The 13,394-nt window shown below is 39.7% G+C and overlaps 1 long non-coding RNA gene across 1 annotated transcript; it reads left to right on the forward strand.

Moving 5' to 3' along the window:
• Positions 1-2,408: 2,408 nt before the first annotated feature.
• On the forward strand, positions 2,409-6,312 carry LOC149136768 (uncharacterized). Its single transcript, XR_016241268.1, has 2 exons — positions 2,409-3,224; positions 5,961-6,312. It is a non-coding gene; the product is annotated as an uncharacterized LOC149136768 (long non-coding RNA).
• The last annotated feature ends 7,082 nt before the right edge of the window (positions 6,313-13,394 follow it).

The following is a 13,394-nucleotide window of genomic DNA, read 5'->3' on the forward strand; positions in this document are numbered from 1 at the left end:
ATCCCCGAGAACTACGTTAAGAGTACACGTGTCTGTGTAGTACTCAGCCACTTGCACGTTAATTTCACGAGCAGGCTGTGCCGTTGATCGGATCAACTGGAACTCTCGTCGTCGTAAGCGACGGAGTGCCAACAACGACCTCTGATCTAGCACACTTGTGATCAACAGCATTCCTGTCACAATGATTCTATCTTTTATACAGAACTACCTTATTTAATAAGGTCTCTCTCTCTCCCTGCCCCCCCCCCCAATAATATAGCAGTTCTCAGTCTTTATGACTTTGTGGCAAACTGAAAAAAATAAAAACTTACTAGCGTATTTCTTATGGGAAATTAAAAAAGATTTGGTTTGGACACAAGTTGATAATAACAATCAAGTGTTCTTCCCTTTTCAAGACTGTAGAATGAATGGTTTATGAGAGATCTACCTGCTATTTCTACCAGGCTCTTTCTATCTATTGGCTAGAAAACTGACTGATTGGTCAGTTGTGGTGTTTTATTGTTTCATTAATAAACCGATTAGCAATATCTCGTAATAAAGTACCATTTCAAGCCAGAAGATGATGTCTCTATGCTATCATCTACAGTCTTTAAAACGAAAGGACGCTTAGGATGAAATAGACATACAAAAGCAAGGACTGGATACGGTTGAAACACCTTTGTATATAGGTTTTTTCGATCGTGGCAGACCTCTGGCTAAACAGATCAAGGAGGACCTCGGGTTAAACAACAACAACATTCCGTCACAAATTTTGCTTTAGTAATGTTTAAAGTTGTCTCGCTTGAAACACAATTTTTTACTTAGAATTTTTTCAATATGTATCACGTCTATCTATCGATTTCTCCATTTTCTTTTCTCATACATAAATGATAATATACCCATTTACATCGATGAGAAGCTAACATATTTTTAGTATTTCACCAATACACTAGATTAAACTGGGAAACTTGGATGCTAATATCCCTTTAAGAGGTATATATCCTAATAATAATAAGTGTGTTATTTCTTTACTACCCACAAGAAGCTACTCACAGAGGGGACAAACAATGACAGACAAACGAATTAAGTCGATTATATCGACCCCAGTGCGTAACTGGTACTTATTTAATCGACCCCGAAAGGATGAAAGGCAAAATCGACATCAGCAGAATTTGAACTCAGAACGTAGCGGCAGACGAAATACCGCTAAGCATTTCGCCCAGCGTGCTAACATTTCTGCCAGCTCGCCGCTGTGTGTGTGTGTGTGTGTGCGTGTGTGTGTGTGTGTGTGTGTGTGTGTACAAAGGAAGGATGAAAAGCTCATAGACTGTGATGGAGTAATGCAAGAGCTGTAAAATCTTACCTGCATTAATTTCAGCTCTTGGTAATAATAACGGCATTGTTTATTCCAGGTAAATTGACATCTGTAAGAACGACCGTGCGAACTCAAAAAGGAGAAATGGTGACGAATGAAAAATCAGAGGACTCCTTTTATTTAAACGTGTCACACGGTCGAACACAAAATAATATATCAGAGATGATATACAAATATGTTATACTACGATAACATAGACGACCAGTAATGAAACACCACAACCGTAACAGATATTTATTGTTGCATAAAAGTGTAAGTGTGAGTGTGAATGCGACATATAATAACATGATCAAAGACAGGCCGTCGTACAAAGAAAAGTGTGTATGTGAGTGATACATGTATGTGTATGTGAGATATTACACCAGATAGAAAGAGTCAGTAACATGTGAGCATTTATACCAGTTCTGAGTACACTATAGGAAAAGTCTGTATGTGAAAGTAGTTGAGGCTGTGAGTGTGGCAGGGCGATCACTAGTTGTGATGTTGTGGCTTCCATGCCGGGCTGTGATTCTTGTTATACAGATGTTCGTCGCTGGCTGAAATTCTTGTCTGTTTATTTATCGTGGTGAAGCTGAGTCACCTAACAGAATCGAAGAGAGAGATGTGCCGCGGTGGTTTAGTTTGGTGTACATAGTAGGTCGTGTAGACGCTGGTGGAGATTGATGCTGGTTAGTAGTAATCGTAGAATCGTGTTGGTCATGACGATGATGCTGGTCAGTAGTCGTAGACTCGTGTTGCTGGTGTGGCGACGGCGGTGGGTGGTCATCGTTGGACGAAGCTGTTGATGTGTCGCTGGAACTGCTGCTGCTGCTGTCGTGTGGTACACGGAACAGATCTCAAAGAGAAACTGAACCGAGACGAATTTGGCCGCCGAGTTAAAGCTATTTATAACAAACTACCGGCTCCCGAAGACTTCAGAAAAATACTCTATCACGTGACCTTATTAGGGGCCGTGATTGGTCAGTTTGCGTTCTGGCGGGAACGGTTCGAAGAAGTTGCCGCTTCGAATAATAATCAGTCACGTGATGACAAGGAATGGGTTCTCCGCTACGCCCGCGTTTGTTTATATTTAAATGAGAAGAATGGCGATAGTAGTTTTGTATCTAATGGCGATAGGTAGTTTTGTATGTAATGGCGATCGAGGTGTTAGTTTCACTACACATCTAACTAATTTGCTATAAAACTAACCTGAAATTGCTTTTGGTCAGTCAGGAAGATTTTTTTTCTAATTTTATAAAAGAAGTCCCCAAAAGGAATGTACTTCTGCCAAATGCTGAGTAAAAGAGAGGAAGAATTCTGTTAGAGTTTTGTACATATGATAATTTTCTAGCTAAAGTAAGTCAGGAAAACTAGGTATGTATGTATGTATGCATGTATGTGTGTGTATGCATGTATGTATGCATGCATGCATACATGGATATGTTTATCAATGATTGTGTATACCAGATCAAATATCTTGTTGAGGTTTTAAGTTCATGGGTAGGAGGTAACTCTAAAGTGATGTAAGCCATGTAGTATCAGATTAAGTGATAAGGTTAACATAATTGAATAAATCTTTTAATGGTAATGCAGTGGGTGAGCCCGGTTACAGGACTGGGTCAAGGAAAATGGTAAAAAGAATAAACCTGTACAATTCAAAAATAATGTTTTCCTGTTTCTCTTTTAAACAGAACCCCTCTGATCCCTGTATACTCCTTTGGAGAGAATGATCTTTTTCTGCAGCTGAGTTCTGAAGGACAGCCATGGCTGAAGTGGCTTCAGGTGAAATTCACAAAATATACCGGTATTGCACCAGTAATCTTCCATGGAAGGGGTATTTTTAACTATACATTTGGAATTGTGCCTTTCCGGAAACCTATTAATACTGTTGGTAACTATTAACCCTTTTCCGCCTCTTTCCTTCACATCTTTTTCCACACACAGTGTATTTAGGCTGCATTATTTAATCAGTTTTTGTTTTTTCAAATGAGTGGGATTTTGTTGTGAGAAAGATTGAGTTGTTGCCCCTTGCATGTCAAGTGACCAGATAGAAGCAAGTTCTGTTATTGGTTTGTTTCAGCATCAGTTGAAAACCAAGTAGATTTTGCTTATGTGTACATGTGTATATGTGTCATCAGTATCATCGTCATTTAACGTCTGTTGTCCATGCTGGCATGGGTTGGATGCTTTGACCAGGGCTGGCAAGCTGGAAGGCTACACCAGACACCAGTCTGCTTTGTCGTGGTTTCTATGGCAACATCATTATCATCATTTAACAAGGAGAATATCTTCTCTGAGACGATTTCTGAAGTAAACTTTTCTCCACATGTGAGTGTACATAAGATAGTCATCATCATCATTTAACGTCCACTTCCCATGCTGGCATGGGTTGGACAGTTTGACATGGAGCTCACTAGCACAAATGTACACAGAATTATTTTATTTTAATTGTGACTGTTTAGTGTGCTTATAATTAAAGAGAGAGAGAGAGAGTGTGTGTGCGTGTGCGTGTGTGTGTGCATATGTGTGTTTGAATGTTTACAATCTGTGCTGAACTACAAACGGTGACTTGTATCTGATCTACAAAACAGTGATGCCTGTTGGCATGTCAACAAATTGTCCATTATCTCCGTGCTTTTGAATTTGTCTGAAATGAAAATGTCCTTAACTTTAAAAAAAGACTTAAAGAGGTTAGTGACAAGAAGAGTGTTACCCATAAAAATCTTGTCTCAAATAATTCTCCATCTAACTCATGCTAGCATGGAAAAAACATGCTAAATGAATAAACAAATGAACTCTTATGACTCTGCAATTTTACTATTTTGCCAGTACCGTGCTGGTGGCATGTAAAAGCACCCACTACACTCTTGGAGTGGTTGGCGTTAGGAAGGGCATCCAGCTGTAGAAACTCTGCCAAATCAGATTGGAGCCTGGTGTAGCCATCTGGTTCACCAGTCCTCAGTCAAATCATCCAACCCGTGCTAGCATGGAAAGTGGACATTAAATGCTGATGATGATGATGATGATATCATTCAATGTATCCTTTACTTTTTCAGACAGAAGGATATGATTTAGTTGCTATGCCTACCAACCACAGGGAACAGTGATTTTTAACCCTTTTTAATGTACTGCATACTGAATAACACACTAAGTTTTACAGTACAGCAGCTTTTTAAAAGTTTTGTAATCTTACAGGAAATAGAGTGCAAAGAAATAAACATACAATGGTGCAGTGTATTAAAAGTGCTCAAGTTTTCTAAAATTCTTAGCATTTTCTGATTCCCCTAAAAAAATCACGTGTGTGGCACATATATGTGGGCCATATGCAAAACTTTCTGATGTTATCTTCTGATGTGAAAAACTTTGAAACGCCGACACTTCAGGTCACCAGGTACGTTAATGACTTAAAAGGAACCAAAATGAATGGAATGAATATATATGTATGGAGGAGGGGTAAGAGTGTGAAAAGGTTAGAAGTCTGGAATGTAAGGTGAACAAAGTGGAAGGGATGAGATATGAAATCTAGAGAGAAAGTAGAAAGAGACAATACTTTAAATAAAGCAAAAAGAAACAGTGAGGAGTTGGTACTATTCAAGAAGCGTGGTCCCGGTGCACACACTCGCGCATCCGCGCTAGCTAGTCGTGTCTAGTCGATCCTCCAACGACTATCTAGCACATATGGGCAAAACATGTATGAGGGTTTTTTAAAAGCAAAGTAAATAATTTTTTTTAAACAAAGTAAATAATTTTTTTTAAACAAAGAAAATAGAACACAAAGTAAATATCTTTTTTTTTTGTTGTTGAATCTTCCCCATCTTACTCAAAAAACGTCGTTTTACGTTCTTCCAGGGTGTATTTTGGTGTCACGTCTATTTCAGTAATCCCCCCAAAATTATTTACTTCGTTTAGAAAAAAACCCTCATACATGTTTTGCGCATGACGCACACTCGCGCTAGGTAGTCGTAGGATCGACTAGTCACGACTCGCTAGCGTGGATGCGCGAGTGTGTGAGTGCACGCACCGGGACCACTCTTCTTGAATAGTACCGAGGAATTTAAGTAAAAAGAGATAGGGGAAGAGAATGGAGTGGGTATTCTAAAATAACTTAAAATACCACATGTTTAATAATAAACATGTTGCTGCTTCACTCACAAACCTCTTAGATCCACATTACTCTCAAAAATGGCCCTTTAGCTGATTGAAAAAGATTTACTTACTGATCCCCATAAACATTGACTCATACACCTCTTTCTTTCTTTCTTTCATTCATTCTTCTTTTCTTGCTTTTTTTCTTTCTCCTTCCTCTCTCCCATCTGTCATTTCTCTCTTTACATTATCTGTCTGTCTCTCTCTTTTCTTTCACTTATATTCACTCTTTTCTCTACTTTTACTTTTTCTCTCTCTTTCTTTCATTTGTTCATTTTCTGCCATCCTTCATCTTCTCCTCACTTTTTCTCTTTCTCCATTCTCTCATTTATTCTTATCCACTCTCTCCTCATTTTTTTATCTCCCCCCACTCTCTCTCTCTCTCTTCACATCCTTTCATTGTTCTCTCCTCATATACTCTATATTTTCTTTATCTTTCTCTAATACATTCACCCTCTACTTTTTTTTTTTTCATTTCAAGTTGGAAAACCAATTGAAGTTCCTTTGATAGAAAATCCAAGTGATGAGCAGGTTGAAGAAGTCCACAAGATTTATCTGAACAGTCTGTATGAACTTTTTGAAGAATATAAGGGCAAATATGGCATTGATGAGATGAATCACTTGATTTTCGAATAACCTTTTCACATCTTCAAAATTAGAACTCTTTATATATTTTTCTGTTTTCTTTTTTCTTTGTTGCAATTTCTTGGGTCAGTTATTTTCTTCCATTGTCTATATAATTTTATTTAACTCTTTGTTGATTCTTCAATTTAGAATTTCATCATTTTGGTTCTTCATCAGTACAATGGAAATAAATAATTTATATCAAATTACATTCTACCAGTTCATGGTTTTAGCGTGATTTTGGATTTAAGATTAAAAATGGAGAATTTTTTTTTTGCATATTTTGTTTGTTGTTTGGTCAAAAAGAAGAGAAGATAAGAAAAGATGGTGGAGAAGCAGAAATGGCAGGGACACCCTACCTTTCACAGCTTTATAAGCCCCTGGGTAGAGCAATCTATAAGTACTACAGAGCATTGCCACAGAAAGTCACAACATGCATTGATTAGCATTGGAGTAATAGACAATGGCCCAGTGTGTCCATGTCTTAAATTGGAACTGTGGTAGAACAAAGGTCCCGAAACAGTGGGTGCAGTTGGTGTTCTTTCATCCACTAATATTTCTTGGGGGTACAAAATCAAAAATTTGCACTCCTTACATTCCTTTGCCAAGTTCAGAAAATAGTGTCAAAAATTGATCTGTAAAAGTTGCTTGAAGTTAGATTTCTTCTCAAAACAAAAACAAAAGACAAAAATGAATATAACAAATGATGAAGCTGGTCAAAAAATTCCCAAGGGAATTCCCTAGAAAGATATATTTCTGAACTAAAGCAGTGTTAACATCAAAAGTATGTGGCAGCAACAACAACATGACCAACAACCACAGCCACTCCTCAATACTACCACAATTGAGGAATATCCTTATTCTTCATTTCTGCTGAATACCACAGATGACCCATCATCATCATTGCCATTATGTTCTACTGCTACTTGTTGTTGTTGTTGTTAGCACTGGATGCCATGGTGTGATTTTGTTGAAGGTGGACCAACACTTGCCAGGCAGAAGCCCACTCACTTGGCTCAGAGGACATCATCACTTCTTTTAGGCCACGCCTTGTTGTAGCCAGCCCGCTTGGCATAGCCTTCTTCCGCTGTCACAGCCATTGAGAAACATAGATGTTGCTTTGTCTGCCTGGTCAACCGTTGAGGACTTGATGATTCCTTCTCGTAGCCTTAGCCTAAAGAGGCATCCTGCAAGGCAGCAGAGGAGGATCTAATTTTTACCCATTGGTGGGGCCCTAACAGGTGCTACCACTCCGCGCCAGAGCAGACCTGGGAGAAATGGTAACTAAGGGGTGTTTCTATGCTCCCTTAACTCCTGTCCTCCCGAACTGGAGCTTCACCACCAGTTGCAGTTTTGTGTCTTACCCAGGACACACAACTAAGCAACAAGATCAACATTCACAGTCACTCCTCAATACTATTAAGCAATGCAATCCCTAGCTCCACTCAAATTCCTCACTCTCTCAGAATAACACAAGAGATCCATCATCACCTTTGTCATCTTATTCTACTACTACTCTGTGGAGGCGCAATGGCCTAGTGGTTAGGGCAGCGGACTCGCGGTCATAGGATCGCAGTTTCGATTCCCAGACCGGGCGTCGTGAATGTTTATTGAGCAAAAACAGCTAAAGCTCCACAAGGCTCCGACAGGGGATGGTGGCGAACCCTGCTGTACTCTTTCACCACAACCTTCTCTTACTCTTTCTTCCTGTTTCTGTTGTACTTGTATTTCAAAGGGACCAACCTTGTCACACTTTGTGTCATGCTGAATCTCCCCGAGAACTACGTTAAGGCCAGTCAAGCGGTACTGGCAACGGCTACGCTCAAAATGGTGTATTTTACATGCCACCTGCACAGGAGCCAGTCTAGCGGCACTGGCAACGACCTCACTCAAATGTTTTTTCGTGTGCCACCGGCACAAGTGCCAGCAAGGCGATGCTGGTAATGATCACGCTCAAATTATGCTATTTACGTGCCACCGGCACGGAAGCCAGACAGCTGCTCTGGCAATGATCACGCTTAGGGAAAATAGCATCCTCAACCTTAGTCTTAACCATTAATGCAGACTTTAAGGTCATTCCCACATGGCCATGTGGTAAGAAGTTTGCTTTTTACCCACGTTTCTGGTTTGGATTAGGGTTAGGGTTAGGCTTGGATATGCTAAATCACCTCCCAAAGAAAGTCAAGGAAGAAACAATCATGGTCTCATTTGACGTGATTAATTTATACACCAGTATACCTCATAATTATGGACTTGAGGCAATTCAATTCTGGCTGGATCAATTCCCGAAAGAAATCCCAAACAGGATCAGTAAAGAATTCATTACTAAATCGGTTGAATTCATCTTACGAAACAACCACTTCATGTTTGACAATACTTTCTACCGACAAAAATCCGGAATTGCTATGGGCACTAGGGCAGCTCCAGTCATTGCGAACCTAACAATGGGTTACTTGGAAATAATAATATACCAGGAATCTTTATCCACCTTTGGAAACACCCTTTCCCAATACATAAAAGAAAATTGGAAAAGGTTCCTGGACGACTGTTTCATACTCTGGAATGAAAACACAGATGAACTCTTGAAATTCAAAAGTCTATTGAACAGTGTCAACCCAAACATACAGTTCACAATGGAGTACAACCAAAATGAGCTCCCATTCTTGGATATACTAATTAAAAAAGTAAACCTAAAAATAGAAACGGACATATTTTACAAAACCACAGACGCCAAACAATATCTACTATTTGATTCATGCCACCCAAGACAAACATCCCCTTCAACCTTGCAAGAAGGATATGCACAATAGTGTCATAAGAAAATACTAGAGACTACAGACTACAAGAACTCAAAAACACACTAATTGACAGACACTACCCAGTTCAACTCATAGAGGATGGAATCAGATGTGCATCACAAATTAACATAGAAAACTTAAGAAAAGTTAAACACAGCAACACACATTCCCCGAAAATACTGCCGTACATATTCACATACAACCCCAGAAACAAAGAAGCCTTCACCATCATCACCCAAAACATACCAATGCTACATAAGGACCCCAAATTAAAGGAAATTTTACACACACACAAAATCATCAAAAGCCACAAACAACCAAAATCACTGAAAAAGATCCTCACAAAGGCAAAATTATTTTCCGAAACAACAAATGCGAAAGTAAACAAATGTGGTCGACCAAATTGTGCAACATGCCCAAACATTCTAGAAGGTTCAGAATTCCTCTTCAAAGAGGGACACAAATTCAAAGTTAAATCTAACTTTACTTGTGCCTCAGAAAATCTTATTTATGTAATAAGATGCTCGGGCTGCAACGAGAACTACATAGGGTCCACAGGATTATCGCTCAGACGTAGATGCACTCTGCACCGCCAGCAGATTGCATACCCAGAATACCGAATGATACCTTTTAGTGATCATATTGAGAAATGCGCAAAACAAATGCTACCACAATTTATAATCTTTCCTTTTTATCAATGTGCCATTAAAACACCAACACAGATTAGATTAAATAAGGAAACCTTTTTCATTCAAAAATACAAACCCAAACTTAACCATTGCTAACACATTTAAATAAGGAAATTCATCATCCCACTGAGAAAAAAAGGGAAAAAAATATAGAACAAAACCATGGTAAATTAATCAAATTCTACCACCTCCTAGATTTCGATTATCTCCCCTATACCGGAAGAAATTCCTAATTACCTCCCCCTATCTAGAACTCTTCTTTTTCAGACTGGAGCGAACATGTTACAATGAAGTAGAGAAATTTGAAAAGACAACACGAAACCGGTTATTTCTCAAAATACAATTTTTATATACCAAAAAGATTTTATAACATGTTCTAACATTTTTCTGACATAATTTAAATATATACTTTAACCATGTAACACAAGCCTTCTGTAGTTTCTCCACTCTAATTATCTTTTATATATATATATATATATATGTAAATGTACTATAGAATGTAAATATTAGATGAAAAACATTTGAATAGAAAAAAAGTGAAAACCAAGCAAATTAATTTTCAGATATATAAATATATACACACACACACACACATATATATATATGTATATGTATGTATGTACATATATATATATATATATGTATATGTATGTATGTGTATATATATATATATATATATATATATATATATATATATATATATATATATATATATATATATTTATTTATATATATATATTTATTTATATATATATATATATATATATATATACATATATATATATGTGTGTGTGTGTGTATGTATATATGTGTATATATATATATGTATGTATATGTATATATGTGTATATATATATATATTTATGTATATATTAATATTATCTCAGTTGAAAAAACTTCAATAATAAAAATATGTTAATAGTAACCAGGGTAGCAAAAATTACATGAAAACTGGGATATCATACCCGGTTAATAGGAAGAAATACCAAGTTAAAGTGATGTATTTTGAGTAGATATGAATAATAATAATAAATGGAGCAAAACGCATGCGTCTTGCTTAGGTATGTTGGTTCCCTGATGATTAATTTATGTGCAATTCCAGCACCTCTTACTTCTTTGGAGTAGAGTGCACATATATTTTGAAACATATGTAGGAATTAAAGGAACTTATTTATTATATGCATTTTGCTCCATTTATTATTATTCTTTATATGTATATATATATATGTGTGTATATATGTATATATATAATTATATATATTTATGTTTGTATATATACATATATATATGTATATTATATGTATATGTATATTATATATATCATCATCATCATCATCATTGTTTAACATCCGCTTTCCATGCCAGCATGGGTTGGACGATTTGACTGAGGACTGGTGAAACCAGATGGCTACACCAGGCTCCAATCTGATTTGGAAGAGTTTCTACAGCTGGATGCCCTTCCTAACGCCAGCCACTCAGAGTGTAGTGGGTGCTTTTACGTGTCACCTGCACGAAGGCCAGTCAGGCGGTACTGGCAATGGCCACGCTCAAAATGGTGCATTTCCTGTGCCACCCACACAAGAGCCAGTCCAAGGGCACTGGCAACAATCTCGCTCGAAAATCCCACGAAGGCCAGCCAGGCGGCACTGGCAACGGTCACGCTCAAAATGGTGCATTTCATGTGTCACTCACACAAGAGCCAGTCCAGGGGCACTGGCAACGATCTCGCTCGAAAACTTTCATGTGTCACCCGCACAAGAGCCAGTCCAGGGGCACTGGCAACAATCTTGCTCTAAAATCTTATGGTGGCCCCGCACAAGAGCCAGTTCAGTGGCACTATATATATATATATACATATACATATATATATACATACATACATATATACATACATATGTATATATGCATTTATATATATGGGAGAATTTATGAAAAAACAACAGACAAAGACAGGTGGTGTAAACAACAAATGGACGTATTAATTTAACACTCGGGAATAGAGAAAGTCTTTGATGTTTCTAGCTTACGATATAAATGTAGTGGTCAGCGATCTATTTGGCGAATGCCAGACAGAAGGATCACACAGGAGAGCGAAGAAAAAGGGGAGATGACAAAGAAGTGGTGACCCGAAGACGAGAAGCTGCGTGTGTGTGAGAGAATGCTGGTGATCTTAACGTATGTAGGTGTGAAGGTGTGAAAATGTGGGTAAGGGAATTGGTCAGTGCCAGAGTGTGCATGGTGGTGTGTTGTGTGATATGGTGTAGCATGGCGTGATGTGAGGGTGTTCGGAGGTGGGGAAGGCAAAGGCAGGGCAGCCGAGAGTGGGGAAAGCATGGGTGGAGTGGGGGTAGAGGGAGGGGTATGTGGATAGGCAGAGGTTGGGGTGGGTGTAAGGGATGGGATGGGTGAGATGAGCTTATGAGGGAGGGTTAAGGGGGAAGGGGAAGATTGATATAAGAGAGGGGGAAGGTGGGTATGGGAGGAGGGAGAAAGCGAGGAGAGAGGAAGAGAGTAAGGGGTGAAAAGAAGTAGGAGTGAAGAGAAGTACAGAGAAGTAGGAGTTGGAGCAGGAGAGGAGAGGTGGGTGAGAGGAAGTAGGAGGGAGGGCGGAGGGAGAGAGAGAGGCAGGAGAAGGGTTAGATGAAGAGGGGAGGGGAGTTGAACCCATGTGGCGCAAAGGAGCAAAGAGAGAAGATTAATCCCTGTTCACGGCGCAAACGGGAGTCCGGATGCCCCTGTGCAAGGACAATCCAAACACGGACAGGTGTTGCTGCAAGGAGTGACCGGCAGAGTGGAAATGGCGTGACACCGGGGTGTCATTGCAAACGTTGATGTCTCGGAGGTGTTCCGCGAATCGGTCGGCCAGGCGGCGCCCCGTTTGTCCGATGTACAGAGAATGGCAGAGAGAGCAGGAGATGCAATAGATGATGTTGGTAGAAGTGCAGGTGAAGGAGTCGGTGATGCGATAGGGTCGAGGATGGGTGCCGGTGAGGAGGGTGGTGTTGGAGAGGTAAGGGCAAGTGCGGCAGCGTGGGCGGGAGCAGGGGAACGAGCCAGGTTGGGAGGTTGGGTTGGGGAAGGAGCTGTGGACCAAGAGGTCTCGTAGGTTATGGGCTCGTTTGAAGGAAGGGAGGGGGTCGGTTAAGGAAGAGGAAGATGTGGGAGGTGGAGGGGTCGGACTGGAGGCGCCAGAAAGCTTGGAGAATGGTGCGTTGGAGGGGTAGGGTGATGGGATGGTAGGTGAGGGGAAAAGGGAGGCGGGAGACGGCAGGGCGGGTTCAGGGGTAGAGAGCAGATGCACTTGAAATCAGGTGGCTACAGCTGGATGCCCTTCCTAATGCCAACCACTCCGAGAGTGTAGTGGCTGCTTTTATGTGCCACCGGCACAGAGGCCAGTCAGGCAGTACTGGCAACGCCCATGTTCAAAATGGTGTATTTTATTTGCCACCTGCACAGGAGCCAGTCCAACGGCACTGGCAACGATCTCACTCGAACGTCTTTGCACGTGCCAGGAAGGCGACGCTGGGCACAAGTGCTATCACGATTTTGCTTTCGCTTGCCCCAACAGCTCTTCGCAAGTCGAGTTTCGTGTATATATTTTATGTATATATCATCATCATCATTATCATCGTTTAACGATGATGATGATGATGATGACATATACCAAACTATCCATCCCATGCAAGCATGGAAAATGAACATTCAGAGATGATGATGATGAGTTGTGTGTTTGTGTCTCCTTCAACTTTTTTCTTCGCTTTGGGGTACATCTAGTAAATTATAAAAACCATATAAATATATTTC

This window comes from Octopus bimaculoides, chromosome 3 (assembly GCF_046866305.1).
Source record: "Octopus bimaculoides isolate indiv1 chromosome 3, ASM4686630v1, whole genome shotgun sequence".
NCBI lineage: Eukaryota > Metazoa > Mollusca > Cephalopoda > Octopoda > Octopodidae > Octopus > Octopus bimaculoides.